Source organism: Littorina saxatilis, linkage group LG5 (assembly GCF_037325665.1).
Source record: "Littorina saxatilis isolate snail1 linkage group LG5, US_GU_Lsax_2.0, whole genome shotgun sequence".
In the NCBI taxonomy this organism is placed as follows: domain Eukaryota; kingdom Metazoa; phylum Mollusca; class Gastropoda; order Littorinimorpha; family Littorinidae; genus Littorina; species Littorina saxatilis.
Window position 1 is genome coordinate 1,513,771 of NC_090249.1, and position 13,483 is coordinate 1,527,253.

A 13,483-nucleotide genomic window follows, 5' to 3' on the forward strand; every position below is an offset into this window, starting at 1 on the left:
TAGTATATTATATCACAACCAAACTTACCACCCTTCCTTTCTCCTTCAGAGAGTAGTATATTATATCACAACCAAACGTACCACCCTTCCTTTCTCCTTCAGAGAGTAGTATATTATATCACAACCAAACTTACCACCCTTCCTTTCTCCTTCAGAGAGTAGTATATTATATCACAACCAAACTTACCACCCTTCCTTTCTCCTTCAGAGAGTAGTATATTATATCACAACCAAACTTACCACCCTTCCTTTCTCCTTCAGAGAGTAGTATATTATATCACAACCAAACTTACCACCCTTCCTTTCTCCTTCAGAGAGTAGTATATTATATCACAACCAAACTTACCACCCTTCCTTTCTCCTTCAGAGAGTAGTATATTATATCACAACCAAACTTACCACCCTTCCTTTCTCCTTCAGAGAGTAGTATATTATATCACAACCAAACGTACCACCCTTCCTTTCTCCTTCAGAGAGTAGTATATTATATCACAACCAAACTTACCACCCTTCCTTTCTCCTTCAGAGAGTAGTATATTATATCACAACCAAACTTACCACCCTTCCTTTTTCCTTCAGAGAGTAGTATATTATATCACAACCAAACTTACCACCCTTCCTTTCTCCTTCAGAGAGTAGTATATTATATCACAACCAAACTTACCACCCTTCCGTTCTCCTTCAGAGAGTAGTATCTTATATCACAACCAAACTTACCACCCTTCCTTTCTCCTTCAGAGAGTAGTATATTATATCACAACCAAACTTACCACCCTTCCTTTCTCCTTCAGAGAGTAGTATATTATATCACAACCAAACTTACCACCCTTCCGTTCTCCTTCAGAGAGTAGTATCCAATATCACAACCAAACTTACCACCCTTCCTTTCTCCTTCAGAGAGTAGTATATTATATCACAACCAAACGTACCACCCTTCCTTTCTCCTTCAGAGAGTAGTATCCAATATCACAACCAAACTTACCATCCTTCCTTTCTCCTTCAGAGAGTAGTATCCAATATCACAACCAAACTTACCACCCTTCCTTTCTCCTTCAGAGAGTAGTATATTATATCACAACCAAACGTACCACCCTTCCTTTCTCCTTCAGAGAGTAGTATATTATATCACAACCAAACTTACCACCCTTCCTTTCTCCTTCAGAGAGTAGTATATTATATCACAACCAAACTTACCACCCTTCCTTTCTCCTTCAGAGAGTAGTATATTATATCACAACCAAACTTACCACCCTTCCTTTCTCCTTCAGAGAGTAGTATATTATATCACAACCAAACTTACCACCCTTCCTTTCTCCCGGTTCAGAGAGTAGTATATTATATCACAACCAAACGTACCACCCTTCCTTTCTTCTTCAGAGAGTAGTATCCAAGAGATAAGGGTTAACTTAGAAGTAAAAAAAATCAGTCCGTTATAAAAACATCACCAAATTGCCGCTGCCATATAAACTCAGTGAGAACTTGAGGAAACAAACTTGCATCGGTCCCGGATAGCTGTATATAGGTCCCGGATAGCTGTATATCGGTCCCGGATAGCTGTATATAGGTCAGCTGAAGGGACGACTAAAACAACAAGAAATTCCTCCGAGGTAGGAAAAACACCCCCGTCCTTACCATTCTCACTGCCACCAACTGAGAAGGTTATTTCCCTTTGACCATTAATATGTCCCTCTATAAGTCCTTGTAGAATCTTAATCCACCAATAACTCCCTAACCGTGTGTTTGACTGGTCCCAATTTTTGTAAGGACCGTCTCAGGAATGTATAGAACCTGTTCACCAAGTTTGGTGACGATCGGTCCGTTCATTCTTGAGATCTATATGCGAACACAAACACACAAACACACACACAAACAAACAAACAAACACATCGAGTGAAACCTATACACACCCCTATTCACGACTTTTTTCCGTGACCTTTCGTATTTCATGGGGGCTGCCATTTTGGTTTTGATGCGCTTCCTTTTCCGGTTTACGTATTTTCCGGTTTAACATAGCATTTGCGTTTTTTTGTCAGAAGAGTGATATTTGGTTATGAAGGAAGTCAAGTCCGCCATTACCTGCAACCTCAGTTGAGTGTTTACTTTGAACTTAAACTTGAACCGTAACAGTGTGTAGCCAGTTCGCAAGACCTGTTCATCTTCCTACCAGTTCCAACTGTTGTTATCAATGGGTCGCGCAGCTGGAGGAAGTGTTTATTTTCATTTGGAGCCCAACTTCAGTTCAAAACCAGTCAAGAACTGGCCTTGACATTCGTTTGGAACTTAGTTCAACGAGTATTTTCTCGAACGTAACTTTTGACCCAGCTGGTTGGCATCATGAATTAGACGTACACCGGCAGTTATAAATCATGTTGTGCAAAAGACTGTAAAGAAGTAGAAAATTGTGGAAAATCGGGAATGCTTTCTCAGTTTGTGCACCCTGGCAACATTCATCAGGAAAAAAAACTGCATATGCCTTCCTCTGCAAAACAAAAGTCGCGCGAAGAATGCTGAACGGGCAGCGACGACTAGCTGTTCTTCTTCAAAGTAATAAACTACCCCCCAAACCCTGCAAGTTTGTGCGATTTACTTTGTGGACATGAAGCCAGCAGAGGGCTCAGGAATGCCCACTTAATTCCTTGATTTTACTTCCGTCACAAGAACTAAAAGAACATTCAATGTTCGTTAAATCTGTGGATCAAGTGACTCTAGAAGCGGAGGAAATGAAAATCACCGGCAGATCTGTACAAGATGTTGAATTCTGCCAGGGAAACGAAGCCGCTGTCACGGCAGAGAAGTCTCCGCCTACGAAAGTCGGTAGATCTAGAGCAAGGTAAACATACGTTTTTCAACGCTTGTTCACAAACACACACACACGTACACAAACACACACACGCTCACACCATCACACACACACTTATGAAAGAGTAATGGAACAGCTGATCGAGTGATGACAATGTTGATTGATAAGTATTTTTTGGTGCGGTGAACTTGAGGCAATATTGTTCTATCAATCCATCAATATATTTTACACTTTCACCCCAGAAATGAAGCACGTGTACACATATTGAACAAAAGAACCATTTTAAGCTTCCATTGGTATTGTTTCCTCTTTTTTTTGCAGACATGTTGGCAGGAAGTGAGTGTTTCACCCCACTCTTGCAAGGTAGGTTGATCACTGATGACAAGTTCTGATTGTTTTTCCTTTTTAATATTAAACGGATGACAATCCGTACTCTGCAGATGGATCTAACCGAGATGGATCTAACCGATACACGGAAGCAACATTGGGAACACACTGTTATTCAGTCTGTGAATAGTTCATGTGTGAGGGGTATTACTGCAAGTACGTTCACTAATGTAGAGAAATAATTTTGGACTCAAACTTCAAGTTAAATTGTTTCTGCTGTCAGAGCCATCTTTCTGAAGGAACAATATTTTACATGCCACTGGATTGTTGTATATTCCTTATTTTGCAATGACAGGCTCAGCTTTCATTTGATTGTAATGTGTTTCTTATTTGAAGCTTTGTAGTTTGTATCATAAAAGCTCTGTAGAAGTGTTGCACTTGTTTTGCAGACTGCATTAGGCGTGGTAGCTATTGCACCTCCCCCCCCCCACACCTATTTATCTAACACACCCACCCACACACATACACAGGGTGCTGACAAAGGATCTTTTTCTATTCTCCTTCAGGCCATCGCTTAATTTCTTGCAGACTGAGGAGCAGAGGACGTTTGAGCCGCTCCTAAACCTGAGGCACACAAGCCACAAGGTAAATAAGGTATCAGTATAAAAACAAATGTTTTCACTTTGATTTTTATCGCATCATTTTTTTTTAAATTAAACTCTGTAAATTGTGGCAATTACACATTATGCTAATAACATTATTATGAAGAATGAAGATTTTCAACTTATCATTGAAGAAATGAAATCAAGCATTTTTGTTCATTCTGTATTTGATTATTATTTTCCAGTCTTTGGGTTGGCATAGTGGGTGAAATAAGGGTGAGGAGTGTCGGTTGGTGTTATTTTTTCGGTCTTGGTGATGTAATATTTTTCCCACGGTATTCATGGTTATGTTTGACTTTAGTGCAGATTCCAGAACAGCCTCTTAAACTGAAAAGCTACAAGGTCAACAATATAAACAGGTTACTGGTGTCTCAGGCATTGATGTTTTTAAAAAGATTTGCACAGCAATTTATGTGTTTGTAAACAGATAATGAAAATAAAGCATAACAACTTTTATATTTTGTAAGTGGAATTAAATGTTTTCATTTTTTATTTTGAAGTGTTTTTGTATTCAGGTTTTATTGGATGGGTGGGAGGGGGGGGGGGGGGGTGGTTTTGGTGGTTCTGACTTTTTATGATGTAAGGATTTTTTTCCTTAATTAGTTATTTAATTAGTTTATGTAGGGGGGGGCGTGGGATTTAAACTGTATTTCTGGCTTTCGGAGAGGTGCTAAATCTGTTAAAATGGAAATGAAATAAAACAATTGGTGGTGAGGGTTATTACAAAAAAATTAAGGATTATTTCTCATACCTTTTTATTTTTTACCCAAAAATTATGTTACTGAAATTATTCATTAATTTTTAAAGAGGCAGACTGTGAGACAGGTGATGTAATTGAAGTTAGAATATCATGAGATGTTACTTACTTTCTTTACAATATCATCTAATTTGACAGTCCGACACTGAAGACTGCAGACTTCATGGCAGCCACTGACCTGACGATATGACAGCCATGAATTGAATATCGAAAGATAAAAGGTTTCTAAAAAATTGGCGTCCTATTACTCTTTTAAATACTGTCTACAAAATAGCTTCCACCTGCATTGCTGAAAGGCTGAAACGTGTTCTCCCAACCATAATTCATGAAGATCAAAAAGGGTTTATGCAAGGTAGGAATATAGGCGAAAATATTCGTTTACTCTATGATTCTATTATTTATGCTAATGAACGACAAGCTGATGGCCTTCTGTTAATGGTAGACTTTGAAAAAGCTTTCGATAGCATTGCATGGTCGTTTATACAAAAAGCACTGAATAAATTTAACTTCGGAAATGATATAAAAAAGTGGATATTAACTTTTTACAGAAATAGTAAATCATGTGTTGCAGTAAACGGACAATATTCAGAGTGGTTTAATCTGGAGAGAGGAACCCGTCAAGGGGACCCTTTGTCTCCTTATATTTTTCTAATTTGTGCCGAAATTATGGCAATAATGATGCGTCAGAATCCAAAAATAAAGGGACTGAACTTTTTTGATGTCGAAATTTTATTGTCACAATATGCGGCCGCGGATGACACTACTTTTTTTCTTGATGGTACCAAAGATTCTTTTTGTGCATGTGTAGAAACACTACAGACATTTGCTTCTTTGTCAGGTCTAGTTATTAACTATGATAAGTCGTCAGCAGTGTGGATAGGAGCCTCTAAAAATTCTAACGTTAAGTTTATGCCAGAACACAACTTTGTTTGGAATCCCACCGTTTTCAGGGTTTTGGGTATCTGGTTTTCGACAAACATCGAGGAAATTGTTCCAATAAACTATGAAAACAAGTTTGTGGAGATTAAGAGAATTTTCAACTCGTGGTCCAGAAGGAATTTAACCCCTTTCGGAAAAATAACAGTCATTAAGACTTTGGCATTGTCCAAACTTACCTACCTATTTATGAATTTGCCGGACCCAGATGAGGATTTTCTAGCTAATCTACAGAAACTACTGTTTAATTTTGTTTGGGACGGGAAAATTGACAAAATTAAAAGAACGTCCATGTATCAGGCATATGAAGAGGGGGGACTTAAAATGGTTAATGTGAGAGTTTTTCTATCGTCATTGAAGATAAACTGGCTAATGAAAGTTTTACATGATGATGGAAAAATTACACAAATTCTCTATGCATTATGTCCTGCTGTCCGAGTTGTGAAACAACGCGGGGGCGAGTTTGCAAATGTACTGATGCAAGGAATTGTTAATCCTTTTTGGGTTGATGTTTTTAAACATTATAAAAAAGTGTGTAACAAATGTATTCCATCTTCTTTTCATGACTTTGTATCTGAATGTCTTTTTTATAATATCAATATATGCAGAGACAAGAAGGTGTTGTTTCTTAGAAGCTGGGCACATTGTGGTATTGTTTCTGTTGGTCACTTGCTGAAGGAAGATGGATTTTTGACCTATGATGAATTTAGCAGAAAATACCCAAATGTGACTGTTAATTTTTTGTTATATCAAGGAATAGTACGGGCTGTTAAGAAGTATCAATGTAAGCTAGAAATTGACTTTTGTGATAACTTTGTGGTAAGTGACCCATGTGTCTGGCAGTGCTTGGCCAGTGGTGGTTCTAAACATGTCTATGGATATTTGATTAAGAATACTGATCCTCTGAAATGTATTGAAAAGTGGACAGCTGCACTGAACTGTAATGTAGATGTCAATAAGGTTTTTCTAAAAATTAAAAGAACAACTGAGGACGTACGTCTCAGATGGTTTCAGTATAGACTGATATATAGAATTATACCCACCCAGCGTTTTTTGCATCTGAGAAAAATTGTTGAATCTCCTATTTGTACTTTCTGCGGACAGCAGGAGGAAACGCTAGAACATCTTTTTTGGGACTGTACAAAAACACAGGCCTTTTGGAATGATTTCCTTCAGTGGATGCGAGACAATTTTGTACATTGTACTAATGTTAGACTGTATAAGCAACTTATTATCTGTGGCTACCAAACAAACTGTGTGACGGACAAAACCTTTGATTTGTTCCTTCTAATCGCAAAATACCACATTTATACATCTAAAATACGTGCGACCGGCCCCCATTTTCAGGTTCTTGTTTTAACTCTAAAACAAAGATTTTTGGCAGAGAAGCACAATGCATTGGTTAACAATGAGTTAACTTCTTTCAACAGAAACTGGAATCTGTACAGGCATGCGATTGAATGATTTTATGTTTTTTTAATTTTTTTATTTTTTTTTATTTTTTTAGCCTGGTCACCGCTCGCTATCCTCTTCCTCTTCTTTCCCTGATCCTTACTCTCTTCTGTCACTCTTCTTTCTTCCTCTCTCTTTTCTCTCTATCCTTTTTGTACTGTCTGTTTATATGTGTGTGTGTAAGTGATATGGTTGAGATGGCCTCAACTGGATATTTGCTATTTTCGTTACCCTATGTAGACTGTTTGTGATCTGTCTTATGTTATATTGTCTGGAAAAGAAAAAAGAATAATAAAAAAAAAAAATAAATAAAATAATAATAAAAAAATATCAAACGCAGAAGAAGAAAAAGAAGAAGACAGTCTAACAGGAAAATAATTCTGGTATGCTCATAATTTCTATGCCAGTTTGAAAAAAGTCATGAATTGAAGTTTACCCAGGTTAGACATTAGCATGTCGTAATTGTGACAATGAATGTATCCGTAAACGCACCAATAGACTTACTTTGAAAAATTGAAGTCATGCATCGTCAATATGACTACAATCACAAACTGAATAAGGGGAAATCATGTCAATTTGGTGGTCTGGATCATCAGCTGTTGCTCATTCGCTATAATGGTCTACTTGACAAAGCCCGTCTTCATGTGCTTCTTTGTTTCTTTATACCTAGTGTAGACAACATGTAGGCGTTTGCAGACTGTTTATTGTATTGCTGTTGTTTGTTTGTGAGTAAAACTATGGTGTGACCTCAATTGTTTGAAATTTGTTGTGTATGTTCTACTTTGTGTAAGGTGTTTCTCCATGCCCCCAGAAGAACCGACATTATATTAAAACCTTCATACCCTGAAAATACTTGCATACTAGATGTTGTTTCTTATTGTAATGATTGGGGACAGGCAAGCTCTTAAATTGTGCAAGCCATCAGAAAACTGTCAAGTCTGATTTGCTAGAACAAGCGATATTAACACGTTATTAAGATGAATATTTGATTAAATATGTGCAGGAACTACTTCAGCAGATTCATATGGCCAGTCTCACAATGCAAGGAAGGTGAGTAAATTGAATTATGTCTCTCCCACCTGTTCTGTGTTTAGTGTCAGCCGTGATTGCCTGATGAGAATTTGAAAACATGTTGCTAACTAACATGAACCCAACCATGAAACGTGATGTAGGTGAGTAGCCCATCTAGAAAAACGAACCTGTTCTAATTCCGAATTAGAACAGGTTCTTTTTTCTAGATGGGCTACTCACCTACATCACGTTTTATGGTTGGGTTCATGTTAGTTAGCAACATGTTTTCACATAGAAAATGGTGGGCACCTGAACAAATATCTGCACATTACAATGAAGTCTTACTTTTTAATCTGATGGTTTAATAACCCCCAAAAACCCAACCAACCAGCACCCCCCCCCCCCCCACCCCCACCCCTCCAAGAAGAAGCTCACATAACTACCAACTACACAATTTCATTACAGAATCAAACAATGGGAAGAATCAGGATTCAGCAGTGCTAGGTCGTTGGGGGGGATAGCTATCACTAGGCACTCAGCAATGAATAGTTGAGGTTTTCACGGACATTAACAAAATCCGGTAACCTACGGACAGTAAATTTCACAGGGAAGGGAACAAGAACGTCAAAAATGGAAAAGTATGTTTTTTCTTTCAAACCATTGATAGAGCTCTGAAGCTTCACACAAGGTTTGCAGAGAGAGCACTCGGCCTCTTCATTTTTGGCACTAAAACATGCGCACACACAAAAAGAAAGTTTTTAAAAAGTGGCACCGATGTATTCTCACACTCACAGCCTTAGAATATTGCAGTTTGTATGTTACCAAATTGAGGCATGATTTTACTCCATACCTGACCAAATCTGCGACAGTCGGGCAAACTTCTTACAAGTCGGATTGGGCCTTCAATCAAATACTCAGAAACCAGCAGCTACTTTAAGTAATACTAGTTTTGTTGTTATTTTTTACAGCTTGTACTGAATGTGTTTTCTTTTATCTCCTCAGAATCGAGTCAGCCAGAGAAAGACCATTGAGAGGGAGAGCGCACAGTAAAGCATATATGGCATGCACTTCGGTGGACCAGTGCCATCATCTTCATAACAAGAGATGCAGATCATATTTTCTTATGTTAAAGTATAGCTGTTAGCAAAAGTATTTGACGATTCTTGGGTACGACTTTCGTGTTTGTCACAACCCGAGGTTTTAGAGATGCAGAAGAAGCTTAAACAGGCTTTTTGTAGATACACGAGATGATGTAATTGTTATATGTTTGAGTGTATATAATAATTGTGTTATTTACAACATAAGCATTGGAGTCCAAACACTATTGTAGAATGTATGCGTGTGGGATGTGAGATGCTTTACGCCTGTAACTTCGCGTATTTGCAAGTTTGTGTCCGAATCGTGGAACGGGCTATAGTCACCCGGTAACGCGCGGTGAACAAACCAGGTCAAGCTGCAGAAAACGAAAGTTTGTAAATATTTGTTGGGCACAGTCGTGCAAATTAAATAATGTTCATTTCACCTGGTAAGATAATATAGTGTAATGCATAAATTATATTATAGCGTATCTATAGGCTATTTAGTAAGAGAAGAATTAACATAGTCCGGGTCAGCGGTGTACGAATACACTTTGGCACCCCGTCAGCGAACTAGCACGGTTTTGGTTCAGTGCTACCCGAGAGAGTCAACGGTACGGTTGCAGACGTACTGGCGGGCGCGAGTACTCCATCACCCGGCGGTTTTTTACGGTGAGCGTTGTCATTGACTTGGCGGGTGGACTATTGTTTCGAATTGCTGTGGCTGAGTAGATGTCGTTGTCTAATGTTTGTTTTGTTTGTGTTTACGTTTCAGTAGTGTTGTAATATTGTGGGACACGGTGATTTTGAAGCGTGTTTATGTCCGTGGGAATGTGCACGGGAAATATGAGAATTACATCGACCGGCCCATTACTACCTATTCGTATAGGGAGCCTCGGGATTTACATGTATATTAATGCATGTTTGGAAGTGATATGCAGTGAACATACAGTGGAATTATATGTGTGTAATTATTTGCACATAACTGTTAAATATTCGTTTACACGGAATATCACATTTTATACAAGATGGCGGTCTACTTTCCGACGACTTTTGTATTCTTATGTTATTGAGCATGTTGTTTTATACCTTCATATTATAGTGTGTAATATTACGCGGGGAGTTGTCATACATGTGGGGATATGGGTGTTGTGTCATGCAATTGTGGTTGCGTAATGTAATGTTAAAGTTGGATACCACAATCTAACATTTAGTGAACGTTTGTCCAGTTATTTGTAACATATCACATGGCGTATATGGTCATGATAAATACAATAAGTTTATAGGTTTAAGCAAACTATAAATCTATATTGTAAAGCCCCGTTGTATAGCTAATGTATTAAATAATTATCCTTTTCCATACATGGTTACTTGGTGTAAAGTTTCGATCTTGATGTCCATCGGTATGATGCGCTAAAGGTTTGCATCACCGATGAACACTAACACAACCATCGATACACGCCAGGTAGCTAGGGATGTTATTGTTCAGTATTAACGTGCTGTTTTATTTACATGCAGTTGGCCGGAGAGAGAACGGAGGAGGGACGTATGTTTACGTGAAGGCGTTGAGATCTGGACAGATGGGACGCTGTCAGGAGGCGACTACGGCTCACAGCAACGCAAGAAGAGCGGCGTGGGTTACTCCGACCAGTAGATTCCACCCAGAGTGTACGCAGGACCACCAGAAGACAGCATGAGGAAGGAGTCTGGTCAACTCTACATGCCTAGGAATCTGGGGAACAGCTCCGAAGGACTGGAGCTGGGTTCGACGTGCTTAGGCAGTCGGGGACCTTTCTAGGGGGTCAGAATCAGGAAGCTGCGGCCTTCTGAGGAGGGAAGGACATGTGAGGCCTTGGTGGGCGTTGTGTATCCCGAAAAAGCTAAGTACTCTGTCGTGGTTAAAGCATGTGTCTGTGTTCGTGTAATTTGGTGATGCGACCTTATTGAGCGCCGTATACTAACAGGCTATTTAACCATAGGGGGGGTGCTTAGGACTGGAGTTCCAGGATAATTTCATGTGAATTCATGTGTTGTCAATTTTCGTAGTATTTGTAGAGTGTACACGTTAAATGTGTGGATGTTTCGTGCATAAATTTGTGTTTATTATATAAAGCTTATAAGTTACATGTGGTTCCTTTAGTCTTTTTATACATAGTGATGTCTGTCTCCACTTGTAAACTTTCTTGGGTGTGCGTTAGTGAGTGAGGTGTATGTTTGCGTGTGATCCCAAGATTGCTCAATCTTGTGGAGTTAAGTCGTCACGTGTCAGTGTTTAATCCTATTAGCTTGTGTACAGCCCCAAAATCTGGTTTATTTTGATTTATCATTTATAGTTTGAATTTTTTTTTTAATGGAATTAGTCCAAATGTAAATACATCTAAGGTTGCAATATTGTTTTTTTGTATATATACCCTTAAAACTACCTCTTCGTGTAAACAAAATTTAATTGTAAAAAGAAGTGTTTCTTCAAGGGAGATAATTTGAAGCGAATTTTTTTTTAAATCAGTAAAACTGCGTAGTGACATCCTCAATTAAATAAAAAGAATAAGGAATAAAGGTATACACACAGGTTGTACCCATTTTCTTGATTGCACTGCTTTTAAGTAGAAAGCTTTTTTTTCTCAGAATTATTTTACAAATAAAATTCAAGGGAGGCAATTGATATGATAAAAAGGAAGACTTTTTTTTCTTAGAATACTGTACACATTTAGTAAAGTATAATTTACAAGACAAAACACAGGGTTTTTTTCTGTGCCTACTACTTGACAAGAGAACCACGAGATTTTTGTGCAGATTATTTAAAATTTTCTGTACAGTATATTTTACAAAGACAGATCCATACAATATACATAATTTTGTAATAGATGTTTTCAATTTGTAGGTATGTTTTTTTTTTAAATCAACAGTTCGGATAGCCACAACAAGTGTGTATGTCTTGTGATTTGAGAGCTTTAGCACTGGATGCTTAGAATCCTCTTGATCATTTACTTCAGTAGGTAAAGCCACCTTCTCCAAAATCTTCTCTCCTATTCTGTGCTTACTACAGTGGGTTTGACAAGAGAACCACGAGATTTGTTTTTGTACATATGTTGCTTTTATTCTGTACACTTTAATGATTTAGTCCTATGTGCACACTTTTTTTTAACTGTGTTTTTGTTTTTGTTTTCCTGTATTCAAAGTGTGTATGGAAACCACAACCTGTCACAGCAGTATTATTAATCTGGATCTCCCTGCTAAGAACGTAATTAACAGAACGTGTGCATGTAGCTAAAGAACTTAAAAAGAATTTCTGCTACTTCACTCAAAATACGTCCATCCTCACACTCATATTTTCTTAAAATAATATTTGTTCATACAAACATGTTTGTGAATTATTCAATTTTGCGTAAAATATTCAATTACGATTTCTTTGTGTGTTGCAAAATTATGTAATAAAATTATGCAAGATCAAATTCAAAACAGCAATAAAGCTGCTGACGGCAGAATACCTCTGTTGACTTCTCTATCTGTTGGGTCAAACTATGCCACAGACATGTTTCTTCTAGAAGCTCAATATTACGTGGTACAGTCTCAAAGACAGAACAACGCAATAACCTTTTTTTGTGTAGATTCGATTGACTTTTTCCTGAAATAAAATATTCATGAAGCCGGTTCTGACTGAGTTAATATATTTCTGGAAAGCTGAACAACGTAATGCGTCTGTGACTGGTGAAGAAGCAGAGCTGGAGCTTTTTGTATTGTTTGTCGTTGGTTTTATTACACACGCACTCACATACGGTCAACAAAATGTTGCATGTTCCTGCTTGACAAACAAATGCCTGCATACATGCGTGCACGTACGAACGTACGAACATTCATACCTGTGCAAACAATCTGCCACTTCAAGTTCAACACCCAAACCCCACACATTCCTCCAAAAGGAGTCTGAAGTATAATACTGGCATTTGTGGTATTGAACGAGGACCTCAACTTCCATTGTCTAGTGCATGTGGGTCTCATGTTGTCCGTGTGAAACCACTTACTTAAAAAAGAAAAAATCTTGTAAGCTTTTCAACAAAAAACGAACAATTATATTCTTAAACAAACTGGTTAGAATAACAGATTTAGGAGAATGCAATGCAAGGAACATCACAGGGGCGTCTTATCCAGGTGGGGCCATGGGGCTAGAGCCCCACCACTTTTTCCCCCCTAAAAAAAACCAAGTCGCGTAAATATAAAAAGACAAAAAAGAGAGAGAGAGAGAGAGAGAGAGAGAGGGAGAGAGAGAGAGAGTCTCAAAGGGAAAGAACTCGATAACGCTCTTCTTTTGCAATAGAGACAGAAAGTTCCGATTTGGTGTGTCTGCTGCTTTTTCACGAGATTGTGCTATCGTATTTCCTAATTGAAATTGATAGCCCCACCACTTTTTCATAGCATGTGACGCCCCTGCATCATTATCTAATTCGGTCGATGCTTAGATCTA

The 13,483-nt window shown here is 38.1% G+C and overlaps 2 long non-coding RNA genes across 3 annotated transcripts; both read left to right on the forward strand.

Moving 5' to 3' along the window:
* Positions 1-1,948: 1,948 nt before the first annotated feature.
* LOC138966041 (uncharacterized) lies at positions 1,949-4,755 on the forward strand. The gene is made up of 4 exons (XR_011455579.1): positions 1,949-2,830; positions 3,122-3,163; positions 3,694-3,772; positions 4,685-4,755. It is a non-coding gene; the product is annotated as an uncharacterized lncRNA (long non-coding RNA).
* Positions 4,756-7,260: 2,505 nt separating this feature from the next.
* On the forward strand, positions 7,261-12,672 carry LOC138966042 (uncharacterized). Of its 2 annotated transcripts, XR_011455581.1 has the most exons (3): positions 7,261-7,317; positions 7,938-7,984; positions 8,948-12,672. It is a non-coding gene; the product is annotated as an uncharacterized lncRNA (long non-coding RNA). The 2 variants fall into 2 exon arrangements; XR_011455580.1 differs by lacking the exon at positions 7,261-7,317 and having other exon boundaries at positions 7,326-7,984.
* Positions 12,673-13,483: the final 811 nt, after the last annotated feature.